The following is a 16,903-nucleotide window of genomic DNA, read 5'->3' on the forward strand; positions in this document are numbered from 1 at the left end:
GCAGATGCAGAATACAACATTCTTTTCCTCCTCCTGAAGATATTAGCTCGTACTGAGGTACAACGTCCTGATCGCCAGATACCCTTCGATATCCTGCCCACTCTTCATTTGTGAGCCTGAGCAGTGAGTGTCACTGGGGGGGCTATTTAACCACATAGGCATTACACCCAAGCTTCTCCACACCCAACAACCACAGGGCGCAGTGACTGGCTGGGGTCAATGGACAGAGGCCGAGAGCTGGAGCCCCAGCTGGTATTTCTTCCCCTCCCTCATCTGGGCCACTGAATCACTAAAAGTATCACTAAAACAGATTATCTGGTCATTTTCTCATTGCTGTTTGTGGGAGCTTGCTGTGCGCATATTAGCTGCCGCGTTTCCTATATTACAACAGTGACTGCACTTCAGAAGTACTTCATTGGCTGTAAAAGGCTGAGGTTGTGCAAGGCGCTATATAAATGCAAGTTCCTTTTTTCGTCCTTTAGCAGGCGTGGCCATTGGCCAACCTGCATCTTAGTAAGCCCCATGTGACTCTTCTGTGTTTGAAGTACTTGTCTCACCTCCTGACTCCCCAAAGCCTTTCCACCATCTACAAGGCACAAATCAGGAGTGTGATGGAATACTCTCCACTTGCTTGGATGAGTGCAGCTCCAACAACACTCAAGAAGCTCAACACCATCCAGGACAAAGCAGCCCGCTTGATTGGCACCCCATCCACCACCTTAAACATTCACTCCCTCCACCACCGGCGCACCGTGGCTGCAGTGTGTACCATCTACAAGATGCACTGCAGCAACTCGCCAAGGCTTCTTCGACAGCACTTCCCGAACCCGCGACCTCTACCACCTAAAAGGACAAGGGCAGCAGGCGCATGGGAACACCACCACCTCCAAGTTCCCCTCCAAGTCACACACCATCCTGACTTGGAAATATATTGGCCGTTCCTTCATCGTCACTGGGTCACAATCCTGGAACTCCCTCCCTAACAGCACTGTGGGAGCACCGTCACCACACGGACCGCAGCGGTTCAAGAAGGCGGCTCACCACCTCCTTCTCAAAGGCAACTAGGGATGGGCAATAAATGCTGGCCTTGCCAGCGACACACTCATCCCATGAACTAATAAAAAAAAAGTGATCCATGCCTGCTTTGGGACGTCCTGAGGTGGTGAAAGGCGCTATATTAATACAAGTCTTTCTTTTTCTCTTTCTGAAGCCAATGGTAGCCTTTCAGCTGAGATTAGCCCAAATTGGAGATCGAGTGAATCATGCACTTACTTCCTAGGGCAACAGGAGATTGTTAACTGTTCATTGAATCATAGAGACTTACAGCACAGGAGGAGGCCATTCGGCCCGTCGTGTCTGTGCTGGCTCTTTGAAAGAGCCGTCGTGCTCAGTCCCACCCCCCGCTTTGTGTCCGTAACCCTGTCAGTTCCTCATCCTCAAGAACCCGTCCAACTCCCTTTTCAAATTATTTCTGGAATCGGCTTCCACCACCATTTCAGGTCGAGCGTTCCAGGTCCCCACAACTCTTAACCTTTTAACCAATAGAAATATACATTTAGACTAGAGCGACGATTGCAGGCACAGGCTGCAGTAACCTAGTGCGCATGACTACCTCCACATTTGGTTAGAGTAATACAATTTCACACCTGCCTTACACTTTATGAATGAAACACACCAGCTTCACAAATGTTCCCAGAACATGCTCAGATTCCTCCTAATTACTAGCAGATTTTTTCTCTCTCTCTTTGGAGCTGCTCTTATATTGGCATGTTTTAAATCCAGATTCTAGGAGACTGGTATCAGCAAGCCTGGTGGTTACGTGAATAACTCTGACTTCCTTATCCCGGCCCCGGACTCACACAGCCCCTGACAAAAAGTGAGCTGCATACAGCGATACCACTATTCCCGGCCAGGGTGGAGATGATTGGATAATTCCCCCCGTCAATCGCGCCTGGAGACCGCACTGCTGTAAGTGATGGGGATTGATTTTACGCTCATCATTTGTATTGTGTAACTATCCTCCGCTCACTGCATTTTGCTGGAGAAATAATCCTGCTGTAGTCAGGAGACTTTGCTGTAGTTTGGGTCATGGAGACTCTGTTTGCTGTAGTTTGGGTCATGAGTTCGGAGACTCTGTTTGCTGTAGTTTGAGTCATGAGTTCGGAGACTCTGTTTGCTGTAGTTTGGGTCATGAGTTTGGAGACTCTGTTTGCTGTAGTTTGGGTCATGAGTTTGGAGACTCTGTTTGCTGTAGTTTCAGTCATGAGTTCAGAAACTCTGATGTAGTTTATGATTAAATTAAAACCACAAGTCCAGTCCCGCCTCCAATTCAGTGGCTGACACAGTGGTGTCACTATTCACTCTGATAAAAGCCAATGGGATAAGGCAATTGGGTTTTCACAGTGTAAATACCAGGAGATGGCTCACAGACACTGGTTCCTTGGAATCTGAATCAAAACAGCACCAGTGTAAAAGCAGTATAAGATACTCAGTGTCTGTTGGGATCACAAGCACAAGCACTTTGACATGTTAGGAGGTGAGGCTATCGCATCCTCCATAGCACAAGGGAAAGGGCTCTATTAACTATAATGGGACCATAGAAATGGGAAAGTGTTCCGTCCCCAGCGCTAACATCTCTCATCTTAATGAGCACAAACCTCAACTAAGTAAGTTCTCATTATGTAGTCGAGTATTGTGCTCATTAAGATGACAGCTGCTAGTGCTGGGGATGGAACACTTTCGCATTTCCGCACCCAGTGTCAGCATTAAGCACTCACAGATCAGGTGTAGCATGGCTCAATGAAGCTCGCTCTGCACTACACCAATAATGTGCTTCAGCCTCAATATCAGAGGAACATTCTCTACAATGTTACTGTAATGTTTTCCATTCACTAACTATCCTGCAGTCTTTCCACGTGAGAATACCAATCAACAACAACAACTTGCCTCTATATAATGCCTTTAACGTAGTAAAATGTTCCAAGGCGCTTCACAGGAGCGTTATCAGAAAAAAATTGACACCGAGCCCCATAAGGCGATATTAGGACAGGTGACTTGGACCATCTTAAAAGGAGGAGAGAGAGGCGGAGAGGTTAAGGGAGGAAATTCCAGAGCTTAGGACCTTCGCAGCTGAAGGCACAGCCGCCAATATTGGCGACAAAAATCGGGGAAGCTCAAGAGGCCAGAATTGGAGGAGCGCAGAGATCTCGGAGGGTTGTAGGGCTGGAGGAGGAGGTTACAGATTTAGGGAAGGGCGAGGCCATGGAGGGATTTGAAAACAAGAATGAGAATTTTAAAATTGAGGTGTTGCTGTACCGGGAATCAATGCAGGTCAGTGAGCCCAGGGTTGATGGGTGAACAGGACTTGGTGCGAGTTAGGATACAGGCAGCACTGCTTTGGATGAACTCAAGTTTATGGTGGGTGCAAGATGGGAGGCTGGGCAGAGCATTGAATAGTCGCGTCTAGAGGTAACAAAGGCATGGACGAGGTTACAGCAGCAGATGAGCTGAGGCATAGGAACATAGGAACAGGAGTAGGCCATTTATTAAATCCGTGTGTTAATGGAGACACGGAATGCAGGAGTTGGTTTAACAAGTCTTTACTAAATGGAGACAATCTGGAAACTGAAACTACAGAAGCCTGCCAGGGCCTTTTATACAGGGGTGGTCACTGCCGGTACTGCAGTCTGAGACCAGTTATTCCCTTAAAGGGGCATACACAACAATTCCTCCCCTTTTAGATAAACAGTACATAACATTCATTGCTCCATTTCCATGCTACTCCCGTTCGTAGTAGGGCGTTCAGCGGATGCAGAATTGTGGACAAATTCGGCAAAAACTTATGGTAGTAATTCACCAATCCGAGGAATGACGTCAGTTGTGACACATTTTCAGGCGCTGGAGCCTTAACTACCGCTTCAATTTTGTCAGGGGACTTATGCAACCCCTCTTCATCAATCACGTGGCCACAATACGATATCTGTTTCTTAAAAAACTCGCACTTGGGGCGATTGGCTCGTAGCCCATGTTCATGTAGTCTAGTGAGCACCTGCTCTAGGTTGGCAAGGCGTTCACTGTCATCTTCACCTGTCACTAGGATGTCGTCCAAGTAACACTGAGTCCTCGGAATCCCTTGCAGGACTTGTTCCATCGCTCTTTGCCATATTGCCGGAGCTGATGCTACTCCGAATACCAGTCGATTATACTGATTTCTCCTGTGGAATTTAAATCTTTCTGCTATCAGCAGCGGTGTAGGATTTAGGTGTTCCTGTAGGATAGCAACAATTTCGTTAAAACTCTTCGCTTTCGGTTTGGCTGGAGTAATCAGGTCCCGCAATAGGCCGTACGTTCTTGCGCCCATTAAATTTAGCAATACCGATGCCTTTTTCCCCTCGGCTATTTCGTTTGCCTTGCAATATACCTCGACTCTTTCCACATACGTGGTCCAGTCTTCTATTGCATTATCGAAGGCAGTGATATCGCCAGTCTTTGGCATCTTGAAAATCTAAGATGGCGTCTCCCGCGCTTTTCCGCCGCTGCCGCTGCTGTCAACGCCGCTCTCCGCGGTATTTTTATTTTTAACCATTCCCATCGTGGAGCGGACCCTCTGGGACACTTCCCTCCCTCTTCTTAGGTCCGAACGCTGCCCGGCTGCGAAGCACCGGCCGCGCCCTGTGTGCTCCACCCTCTCTCTCTCTCTTTGCTTCCCGACTCGCTGCCCGGCCCCGTTGCAGAGCCACCCGATCGAGCACTAGCCCGCCGCAGCCCAGGAAGGATCAGTGCACTACGTGCTACCAGCCCGATTAGCTGGGAAACCACAGACTGGGGAACCAAGCCTGGCTCTTGACAGTCTCCCCTGCAAGTTTTCAATCCGATGATTTGGAGGGCGGTTGCCCACGGTCGATGCCCGTTTTTCGAGTTTCGTTGGATTATTTTTTTTTTCTTTCGACCTTCAATAACGTCGTCTGAGGTGCTGCCGAGTTGCAGGTAAGTTCGTTTCTTACTCGTCGCCAGTATTAAATCCGTGTGTTAATGGAGACACGGAATGCAGGAGTTGGTTTAACAAGTCTTTACTGAATGGAGACAATCTGGAAACTGAAGCTACAGAAGCCTGCCAGGGCCTTTTATACAGGGATGGTCACTGCCGGTACTGCAGTCTGAGACCCGTTATTCCCTTAAAGGGACATACACAACACCATTGAGCTCCTCGAGCCTGTTCCACCATTCAATGAGATCATGGCTGATCTACGAACTAACTCCATATACCTGCCTTTGGCCCATGTCCCCTAATCAATCTCAGATTTAAAATTAACAATTGACCCAGCATCAGTTGCCATTTGCAGAAGAGAGTTCCAAACTTCTACCACCCTTTGTGTGTAGAAGTGTTTCCTAACTTCACCCCTGAAAGGTCTGGCTCTACCTTTTAGGCTGTGCCCCCTAGTCCTAGACTCCTCACCCAGCAGAAATAGTTTCTATCTACCCTATCTGTTCCCCTTACTATCTTGAAAACTTCGATCAGATCACCCCTTAACCTTCTAAATTCCAGGGAATACAACATTAATTTGTGTAACCCCTCCTCGTAATTTAACCCTTGGAGTCCGGCTATCATTCTGGTAAACCGACGCTGCACTCCCTCCAAGGCTAATATATCCTTCCTAAGGTGTGGTGCCCAGAACTGCTCCCAGTGCTCCAGGTGTGGTCTAACCAGGGCTCTGTACAGCTGCAGCAGAACTTCTACCCCCTTGTATTCTAGTCCTCCAGATATAAAGGCCAGCATTCCATTAGCCTTTTTGATTGTTTTCTGTACCTGTTCATGACATTTTAATGATCTGTGTATCTGGACCCCCCAAGTCTCTTTGGACATCCACTGTTTTTAGCCTTTCACCATTTAGAAAGTATCCTGTTCTATCCTGTTTAGCTCCAAAGTGGATGACCTCACATCTGCCCATTCACTTAATCTGTCGATATCCCTTTCTAATTTTATGCTTTCATCTACACTGCCTACAATGCTGCCTATCTTTGTGTCATTGGTAAATTTGGATATATGGCTTTCTATCCCATCATCGAAGTTGTTAATAAATACTGTGAATATTTGAGGCCCCAACACAGATCCCTGCGGGACACCACTAGTCACTGCCCATTATCCCTACTCTCTGTCTCCTGCCGCTCAGCCAATTTCCTAACCAGGTCAATAATTTGCCTTCAATTCCATGGGCTTCTACCTTGGTTAACAATCTCTTATGTGGGACGTTATCAAATGCCTTCTGGAAGTCCATATAAATAACATCCATAGACATTCCCCTGTCCACTACTTTAGTCACCGCTTCAAAAAATTCAATCGGGTTTGTCAGGCATGACCTACCTTTCACAAATCCATGCTGGCTCTCTCTGATCAACGGGAAATTTTCGAGGTATTCAGCCACCCTATCCTTAATTATAGACTCTCGCAATTTCCCGACAACAAGTGTTCGGCTAACTGGTCTCTAATTTCCTGGTTTGCCTCTCTCACCATTCTTAAATAGTGGAGTGACACGCGCAATTTTCCAATCTAAAGGAACGGTTCCTGAATTGAGAGAACTTTGGAAGGAGCAGGGGTGGAGTCGGGTGGAGTTACAGAGATGGATGTAGGCTGTCTTGGTGCTGGAGAGGATGTGGAGTCGGGTGGAGTTACAGAGATGGATGTAGGCTGTCTTGGTGCTGGAGAGGATGTGGAGTCGGGTGGAGTTACAGAGATGGATGTAGGCTGTCTTGGTGCTGGAGAGGATGTGGAGTCGGGTGGAGTTACAGAGATGGATGTAGGCTGTCTTGGTGCTGGAGAGGATGTGGAGTCGGGTGGAGTTACAGAGATGGATGTAGGCTGTCTTGGTGCTGGAGAGGATGTGGAGTCGGGTGGAGTTACAGAGATGGATGTAGGCTGTCTTGGTGCTGGAGAGGATGTGGAGTCGGGTGGAGTTACAGAGATGGATGTAGGCTGTCTTGGTGCTGGAGAGGATGTGGAGTCGGGTGGAGTTACAGAGATGGATGTAGGCTGTCTTGGTGCTGGAGAGGATGTGGAGTCGGGTGGAGTTACAGAGATGGATGTAGGCTGTCTTGGTGCTGGAGAGGATGTGGAGTCGGGTGGAGTTACAGAGATGGATGTAGGCTGTCTTGGTGCTGGAGAGGATGTGGAGTCGGGTGGAGTTACAGAGATGGATGTAGGCTGTCTTGGTGCTGGAGAGGATGTGGAGTCGGGTGGAGTTACAGAGATGGATGTAGGCTGTCTTGGTGCTGGAGAGGATGTGGAGTCGGGTGGAGTTACAGAGATGGATGTAGGCTGTCTTGGTGCTGGAGAGGATGTGGAGTCGGGTGGAGTTACAGAGATGGATGTAGGCTGTCTTGGTGCTGGAGAGGATGTGGAGTCGGGTGGAGTTACAGAGATGGATGTAGGCTGTCTTGGTGCTGGAGAGGATGTGGAGTCGGAAGCTCAGCTCAGGGTCAAATGGGACGCCAAGATTGCAAGCAGTCTGGTTCAGCCTCAGAGAGTGGCTAGGGTGGCAGGTGCAATCGATGGTTACTGATATAGTATAACGTTTACCATTCACTAACCATCCTGTGCACTCTGCAAGTGAGACTGCTAATCGGATTACAGGCAGTTTTAAACTGTTGGCCTATGTCCACATTAACTGGTGTGAGATAGCGCAATCTCATCTCACAGAGCAGCCTTGCAGCCAACAGAGAGATGTGAATGTAGGTTCCAGATGTGAAAGGGCACCTTGCTTGAACAAAAACTCAAAGCACAATCGAAAGGGGCACTGGTGGTGGTGCAATGTTAGACAGCGGACACGTTGGGCTCGAATTTCCAAGCCCCGTTGAGGCGGGATTGGAAGCGTGTGGGGTGTTAAAACTGCAGAATCGGGGGGCACGAACCCTTCCTGCCCCCAACCCGCCTCCATGCCCGTTTCCCAGGAGGCGGGTACCCGACCTGTGCTGGGAGCCGCCTCCCCGAGACGAGAAGGGGATTAGTGCCAATTAACTGCCTATTAACAGGTAGTTAACAGGCAGTTTTTGGCCGAATCCCTATTTATATCCCTGAAGTGTGGGCTTCCTGACGGCTCCAAACCACGCCAAGTTAGCAAGGCGGACCGTCGGGCTTGGAGGGTTCGAGATGTCCGGTGTTCAGGTGAGTGATAGGTGCATGAGTGCAGAGGTAAGTGTGCTTGGTGTGTGTAAAGTGTTTAAATAAGTTTTGCTTACCTTTACTTACTAATGCAGGCTTCCTTCCTTCAGGTCTCGGGAGTCCCTCATCTCACCGGCACAGAAAGCAGAATGGCCGCGAGCTGTCAAAAGTTGCAGCATTCAGCTTTCTGTTCTGGAGAAATTTCTAACTGAGTCTGTGGAGAAGGACTCAAGTTAGAAGTCAGATTGTCAGTGTTTGACAGCTTCACAGAGCTGTCAAACGCTGATATTTCATCTGTCAAAAGCTCTTGACAGATGAAATGTCAATCCCTGACGTCACCTGTAACCAGGTGTCCCTTAATTGGCCTGCTGAGCCCGCTGGGCGGGCTTAACAAGGTCAATCAAGGGAAAATCACGTGGGTTGGTGATGCGCTATCAATTACTCATAAAAGACGGAGAGTTAGGAGAGTAACTAAAAGGCTTTTATTAGCAAAGAACAGAGCATGCCTCTCATGGTTGACTGGTTTCCAAGAAGGCAGGGGGCTGCAGAGCAGTCACATTTATACCTGGGCATGTGGGTGGAGTCAGGGGCGGAGCCAGCTGAGGCATGCATAGATACAACAGTGTGCAACAACAACAACAACGGTGAACAACAATAACAGTGGTTTACCACATTCACCCCTTGTTTAAAATTGAGTCCGGCGGGGTGAAGTGTACTAAAGGTTCGTGTAAGTAAGTCTATCAGGTGGCCTTGTATGCCGTCCTGATCGTCGTGGTGGCGGCGGTGATGGTGCAGCATCCAACGTTGGATCTGGTGTCTCATTGAGTGGTTGGGTGGTCAATGACGGGTCCTGGGGCTGCGGCATGCCGTCTACAGGGGTTGGGTTGTGGGTAGTGGTGGATGGCAATGGTAGTGTTTCAGGGGCACCCGAAGGTGCGAGGTCTCGTATGGAGACTGTGTCCTCCCGCCCGTCCGGGTACGCCACGTAAGCATACTGGGGGTTGGCGTGGAGGAGGCTCACCCTCTCGACCAGGGGGTCCGTTTTATGGGACCTCACGTGCTTCCGCAGTAGGACGGGTCCTGGAGACGTCAGCCATGTCGGTAGCGAGGTCCCCGATGTGGACTTCCTGGGGAAAGTGAAAATTTTTTCATGGGGGGTGGTATTGGTGGCCGTACAAAGCAGTGACCGAATGGAGTGGAGCGCCGCAGGGAGGACCTCCTGCCAGCGAGAGGTCGGAAGGCCCTTAGATTTTAAGTTTAAGAGGACGGCCTTCCAAACCGTCGCGTTCTCTCTTTCCAACTGGCCGTTCCCCCGGGGGTTGTAGCTGGTGGTTCTGCTTGTAGCAATACCTCTCGTGAGCAGGTACTGACGGAGTTCGTCGCTCATAAAGGATGAGCCCCGGTCGCTATGGATATAGCTAGGGAAGCCGAACAAGGCGAAAAGGTCATTCAGACCTTTAATGACCGTGGTACTGGTCATGTCTGGGCAAGGGATGGCAAACGGGAAACGGGAGTACTCATCAATTATGTTGAGGAAGTACACGTTGCGGTCAGAGGAGGGGAGGGGCCCTTTAAAATCGACGCTCAGGCGCTCGAAGGGGCGAGTGGCCTTGATCAGGCTTGCTCTGTCTGGCCTATAAAAATGCGGTTTGCACTCGGCACAGATTTGGCAGTTCCTGGTCATGGTCCTGACCTCCTCGATGGAGTAGGGCAGGTTACGGGATTTGATGAAATGGAAGAACCTGGTGACCCCCGGGTGGCAGAGGTCATTGTGGAGGGTCTGCAGTCTATCAGCCTGCGCGTTGGCGCATGTACCACGTGATAGGGCATCTGGGGGCTCATTGAGTTTCCCGGGCCGGTACAAGATATCGTAATTGTAGGTGGAGAGTTCAATTCGCCACCTCAAGATCTTGTCGTTCTTGATTTTGCCCCTCTGTTTATTGTTAAACATAAAAGCTACTGAACGCTGGTCAGTGAGCAGGGTAAATCGTTTTCCGGCCAGGTAATGCCTCCAATGTCGCACCGCTTCCACAATGGCCTGGGCCTCCTTTTCGACAGAGGAGTGTCGAATCTCGGGGCCCTGGAGGGTCCTTGAGAAAAAGGCCACGGGTCTCCCCGCCTGGTTAAGGGTTGCAGCTAGGGCGAAGTCGGATGCGTCGCTCTCCACTTGGAAAGGGATGGACTCATCCACTGCGTGCATTGTGGCCTTCACAATATCTCTTTTTATGAGAGTGAAGGCTGCACATGCCTCTGCTGTCAGGGGGAAGGAGGTGGGCTTGATGAGGGGTCTGGCTTTGTCCGCATAGTTGGGCACCCACTGAGCATAGTAAGAGAAAAACCCTAGGCATCTCTTCAGTGCTTTTTGGCAGTGGGGGAGGGGAAGCTCCATAAGGGGGTGCATTCTGTCGGGGTCGGGGCCGATGACTCCGTTCTCCACTACGCAGCCAAGAATGGCGAGGCGCGTGGTGCGGGACATACATTTGTCCTTGTTGTATGTTAGATTCAGCCGCTGGGCCGTACGGAGGAATTTCTCTAGGTTAACGTCATGGTCCTGCTGGTCGTGGCCGCAGATGGTGACGTTGTCTAGATAGGGGAAGGTGGCCTGCAGCGCGTTCTGGTCAACCATTCGGTCCATCTCCCTTTGGAAGACCGAAACCCCGTTGGTGACGCCGAAAGGGACTCGGAGGAAGTGGTAGAGATGACCGTCAGCTTCAAAAGCTGTGTACTGGCGGTCCTCAGCCCTGATGGGGAGCTGGTGGTATGCCGACTTCAGATCAATCGTCGAGAACACCCGGTATTGTGCTATCTGATTGACCATGTCAGATATGCGGGGGAGTGGGTATGCATCTAACTGGGTGTAGCGGTTGATCGTCTGGCTGTAGTCAATAACTAGGTGCTGTTTTTCGCCAGTCTTCACTACCACCACTTGTGCTCGCCATGGGCTAGTGCTACCCTCAATAATCCCTTCCTTCAGGAGTCTTGCTACTTCGGATTTAATGAAGCTCCTATCCCCGGCACTGTACCGCCTGCTTTTGGTAGCGATGGGCTTACAGTCGCGGGTGAGGTTAGCGAACAAGGGGGGGGGGGGGGGAGACTTTAAGCGTGGAGAGGCTGCAAATGGTGCGCGGTGGGCGATTTAAAAGCTGCTGGCTGCAGACTGTGAGTGGGGGGAGGGGTCCGCCGTACGCTAATGTGACACTTTTAAGGTGGCAATGAAAATCCAACCCCAGTAGAACGGCAGCGCAGAGATGGGGCAGGACAAGAAGTTCAAAATTTTTGTATTCTGTGCCCCTTACTGAAAGGGTCACTACACAGTAGCCACCGACATCTGCTGAATGGGATTTGGAAGCCATAGAGATCCGATGGCGTGTTGGCAGGACCGGGAGAGAGTAACTGCGCACCGTGTCGGGGTGGATAAAGCTCTCCGTGCTCCCGCTGTCGAAAAGGCAGGTAGTGGCGCGGCCGTTTACCGTAATGTCCATCATGGACCTGGACAGTTGGTGAGGGAGAGATTGGTCCAGCGTCACGGAGGCCAGCATATGGTCGAGCGAGTCGCTGTGGTCGTCAGACGAGGCGGTGGTTGAGTCCGGGTCACCCGCGATTGGAGTTGGAGGCGTCCAAGATGGCGGACAAAATGGCTGCGCCCATGATCCCGATCCCCACGCGGCTGGAGGTGTCCAAGATGGCGGACAAGATGGCTGCCCCCACGGTTCACACGCGGCGCTGCTGGCGTTAGCGGTTTTACCTTTGCAGGCGCTGACGTAGTGTCCTTTCTTCCCGCAGCCAGAGCAGGTAGCGTTTTTTGCCGGGCAGCGTGCTCTGGGGTGTTTTGCCTGGACACAAAAGTAACATTTCGGGCCCTTGGACATCGCTGCAGCAGTTGGTGCCGGGGGTGGCGGTCCCATGACCCAAGGTTGCGGCGTCCACGGTGCGGAGCGGTTAGGGGAGAATGCGTCCATATTCCGGTGGGCCGCGTCGAGCGAGAGCGCGAGGGACACTGCTTTCTTCAGGTCGATTTCGCCCTTCTCCAGCAGTCTCTGCCGGGAGTAGTCGGACTTGAGGCCCGCAACGAAAGTATCTCGGATAAGTCCCTCCGTGTGTGTCGCGGCCGATACCTCTTTACAATCGCAGGCTCGGCCGAGTATCTGTAGTGCCCGTAGGAATGCCTCCACTGATTCCCCGGACTGCTGTTTGCGGGATCTCAGGAGGTGTCTGGCATAAACCGTATTTACCGGGCGTGTGTATTGTCCTTTTAGCAGATCGATAGCCGCCGCGTAGGTAGTCGCGTCCTGGATGAGCGTGTAGACTTGGTGGCCCACCTTGGAGGCCAGGATTTTTAGTTTGTTTCCATCTAGTGTCACGGCTGAGGCTTCCAGGTAAGCTTCGAAGCAACGCAGCCATTGTGCGAACTTGGTAGACGAACCCGCCTCTTGAGGGTCTAGGTGCAGGCATGTTGGTCTGAGGGCATGCAGCAGCGCCTGCTGCTCAGCGTTTGGTGCCGTCCTTTGCTGCAGCGCCTGCTGCTCAGCGTTTGATGCCGACATTTTGTTTTTGCTAATAAAATTGATGCGCTATCAATTACTCATAAAAGACGGAGAGTTAGGAGAGTAACTAAAAGGCTTTTATTAGCAAAGAACAGAGCATGCCTCTCGTGGTTGACTGGTTTCCAAGAAGGCAGGGGGCTGCAGAGCAGTCACCTTTATACCTGGGCATGTGGGTGGAGCCAGGGGCGGAGCCAGCTGAGGCATGCATAGATACAACAGTGTGCAACAACAACAACAACGGTGAACAACAATAACAGTGGTTTACCACAGTTGGCCACAAATCGATGGAGGCGGGACTAAACCCAAAAAGTGGGAGTCCCGCCTCCATCACGTCCCCATTGACAAAATCCAGCCCGTTGTCTCTGGAATCTGGGTTCAATTCCAGCCCAAACTGTGATGCGAGTCTCCTGTGTCTGTTGCCATAAGGGGCTTATGTCCTGGGAAATGAGCCCATTCCTAAAGCCTATTGCTTCACCGTAGACAACCGCATCATCAGAACTTCTTTCAAACGTTCCTGTCCTATCAGGCGTTCCGATGGCTCAAGGTCTTTGAAGAGCGAGAAGCTGAGGCATTCTCACTCTGCTACTGAGTCACATACTGAAACTTTAGGGCCAGGAAGATCCCAAGTTTGTTTGCGGAGTTAGAGGTCTCAGCCCTGACAGCAGCAGGGCACCACAGATGGCATTAATGCCCCAGGCCGAGGGAGGGGAAATCAGTCAAGGTTCCTGCACCTGATCTCGTTCCAGTGAGACCCCTGCTCAAAAGTGTCTGCATGTGAATCCTGAATAAGGATCATCGGAACAGGAGGAGGCCATTCAGCCCCTCGAGCCTATTCTGCCGTTCAATTAGAACATGGCTGATCTGTATTTCACAGCATTTGCCCGCCTTGGTTCCATATCCCTTAATACCCTTAACGAACAAAAATCTATCAATCTCAGTTTTGACATTTTCAATTGACCCCCAACCTCAACAGCTTTTTGGGGGAGAGAGTTGCAGATTTCCACCACCCTTAGTGTGAAGCAGTGCTTCCTGACATCACCCCTGAACGGCCTGGCTCTATTTTAAGGATATGCCCCCTTGTTCTGGATAGGATTACGCTCAGTTGTGATATCCCTGCGAACACTCACTGTGTGACTCACAAATGAGGATGTTCCCCTTGGGGCTGGTAGATGATCGACGCCTTCGCGATCTGTATCCAGAATGACTCAATGCTTTCAGAAGATGAGAGCAGAAAACCAGACGGAAATAAATCCCCCCACTAAAACAAAAAAGAAGACTGTTTTCTGAGGAAAACAACCCACGCCAGATAACGGAGTTCCCGCTCACCTTATCACAGAACGCCTGTGGCAGTGAATTACCACACAGCTGTCGCCTTCATTATCTCCCAGCTCCTTACCCCCTCCAGACTGTTGTGATAATATAGAGACGTGTCTGTCATTTGCAATGAAATTCTTATGGCGACATAGCAATGTTTCCTCTAATTTTCTTTTTTTCGTGCGCAGTCCCTTTAATTGGGTGCGGGCCCATTCAAATTTTCACACACGCGCGGTTTCTTCCCTGTAAAAACTGGTGAACAGCCTGAGCGGGATCTCCAGACCGCTGCACGGGAACGCTGGGACAGAGGATCTTACAGCACAGAAGGAGGCCATTTGGCCCATCGTGCCTGTGCCGGCTCTTTGAACGAGCTCTCTGATTAGTCCCACTCCCCCCTGCTCGTTCCCCTTAGCCCTGCAAATATTTCCTTTTCAAGTATTCATCCAATTCCCTTTTGAAAGTTACTATTGAATCTGCTTCCACCGCCCTTTCAGGCAGCGCATTCCAGATCACAACAACTCGCTGCATAAAAAAAATTCTCATCATATCACCCCCGGCTTTTTTGCCAATTATTTTAAATCCATATCCTCTGGTTACCAACCCTCCTGCCAGTGGGAACAGTTTTCCTGTCTCTTTCAAACTATAGCCCAGTGTGGTTAGCTGGGCTATGTATTCAGGTCTCTATGCGTAGATTGCATTGATCTGTCTCATTTTAAGTCATCTCACAGCCGGGCGACTAAACAGTGTCTATCTGGTTGCAAGACCACAGAATTGTGATTGCTCCTGTAACTGTGACGTTCTTAACCAGGGTATGTTGAACAATTGCTCAGAGGGCATACACAGTTGCTATACTGGGGAGGGAGGAGAGAAGAGTTTCACTTTAAGTTATTTTGACAGACGTTTTGGATGTGACATTTTCGCTTTATCCACTTTGGAAAAGAGATTGTTAGCATTTGATTTCTTTGTCCTCAAATGCACCACTCAAAATATTGAGATTGTCTTGGTACAGTTTGGTTCATTGTCATATGTGATCATGTGCTTCAGGCTCTTTCCCCATTAGACACTGTGTTTGTCTAGACATCGAATGTCTGCATCCTTGCACCTCAAACACATTCATATTTAGAAACATAGAAAAATAGGAGCAGGAGTCGGCCATTCGGCCCTTCGAGCCTGCTCCGCCATTCAATATGATCATGGCTGATCCTCTATCTCAATACCATATTCCCACTCTCTCCCCATACCCCTTGATGCCTATTGTGTCTAGAAATCTATCTATCTCTTTCTTAAATATATTCAGTGACTTGGCCGCCACAGCCTTCTGTGGTAGAGAATTCCACAGGTTCACCACCCTCTGAGTGAAGAAATTTCTCCTCATCTCAGTCCTAAATGTCCTAACCCGTATCCTGAGACTGTGACCCCTCATTCTAGACCCCCCAGCCAGGGGAAACATTCTCCCTGCATTCAGTCTGTCTAGCCCTGTCAGAATTTTATACGTTTCAATGAGATCCCCTCTCATTCTTCTAAACAGGCCTAGTCGACCCAATCTCTCCTCATACGACAGTTCTGCCATCCCAGGAATCAGTCAGGTGAACCTTCGCTGCACTCCCTCTATGACAAGTATATCCTTTCTTAGGTATATCCTTTCTTTTGAGCCTTGGCAGTCAATGCCAGCAGGCTGTTTGACTATGGAGGCATCACCACTGAGGTCGGTGCTCCACCCAAGTGCACCTTCAGCCAGGTCTGCTGAAGAGCAATCAGGAGCTGGGGACCTGGGTGCCTTCCCCCTCTTTAACCCAGGGCAGTCAGGCCAATTGCAGCACCCACTAGAGATGCTGGGGGTCATTTTAACCTAAGGCTCCCAGCAGGAAGCTGACAGGTTCAGGCCGCCCGTTTTACCCCCCGCCGTATTTTACTTTCCATCGACTTCAATGGAGAGTAGAACCAGCGGATAGGAAACAGGCGGCGCACCCAATCCCGCCCAGTCCTAACTCGATCATAACCCGACACCACTCAGTCCTAACCCAATCCTAACCTGACCCCGCCCAATCCCGCCCAGTCCTAACTCGATCATAACCCGACACCACTCAGTCCTAACCCAATCCTAACCTGACCCCGCCCGATCCCACCCAATCCCGCCCAGTCCTAACTCGATCATAACCCGACACCACTCAGTCCTAACCCAATCCTAACCTGACCCCGCCCGATCCCACCTGATCCCACCCAGTCCTAACCCGATCCTAACCCGATCCCGCCCAGTCCTAACTCGATCATAACCCGACACCACTCAGTCCTAACCCAATCCTAACCTGACCCCGCCCGATCCCACCTGATCCCACCCAGTCCTAACCCGATCCCGCCCAGTCCTAACCCGATCCCACCCAGTCATAACCCGATCCTAACCCGATCCCGCCCAGTCCTAACCCGATCCCACCCAGTCATAACCCGATCCTAACCTGATCCAGCCCAGTCCTAACCCGATCCCACCCAGTCCTAACCCGATCCTAACCCGATCCCACCCAGTCCTAACCCGATCATAACCCGACACCACTCAGTCCTAACCCAATCCTAACCTGACCCCACCCGATCCCACCCAGTCCTAACTCGATCATAACCCGACACCACTCAGTCCTAACCCAATCCTAACCTGACCCCACCCAATCCCGCCCAGTCCTAACTCGATCATAACCCGACACCACTCAGTCTTAACCCAATCCTAACCTGACCCCACCCGATCCCACCCAATCCTAACCCGATCATAACCCGACACCACTCAGTCCTAACCCAATCCTAACCTGACCCCACCCAATCCCGCCCAGTCCTAACTCGATCATAACCCGACACCACTCAGTCCTAACCCAATCCTAACCTGACCCCACCCAATCCCGCCCAG

At 50.6% G+C, this 16,903-nt stretch overlaps 1 protein-coding gene across 1 annotated transcript in view; it reads right to left on the minus strand.

Annotated features, from left to right (window-relative positions):
- LOC147096891 (synaptosomal-associated protein 25) overlaps positions 1-16,903 on the minus strand; it is a 300,271-nt gene that overhangs the window by 233,505 nt on the left and 49,863 nt on the right. The window lies entirely within an intron of this gene.

This window comes from Somniosus microcephalus, chromosome 34, assembly GCF_052327205.1.
Source record: "Somniosus microcephalus isolate GS21.2 chromosome 34, FLI_Smic_1.0, whole genome shotgun sequence".
NCBI lineage: Eukaryota > Metazoa > Chordata > Chondrichthyes > Squaliformes > Somniosidae > Somniosus > Somniosus microcephalus.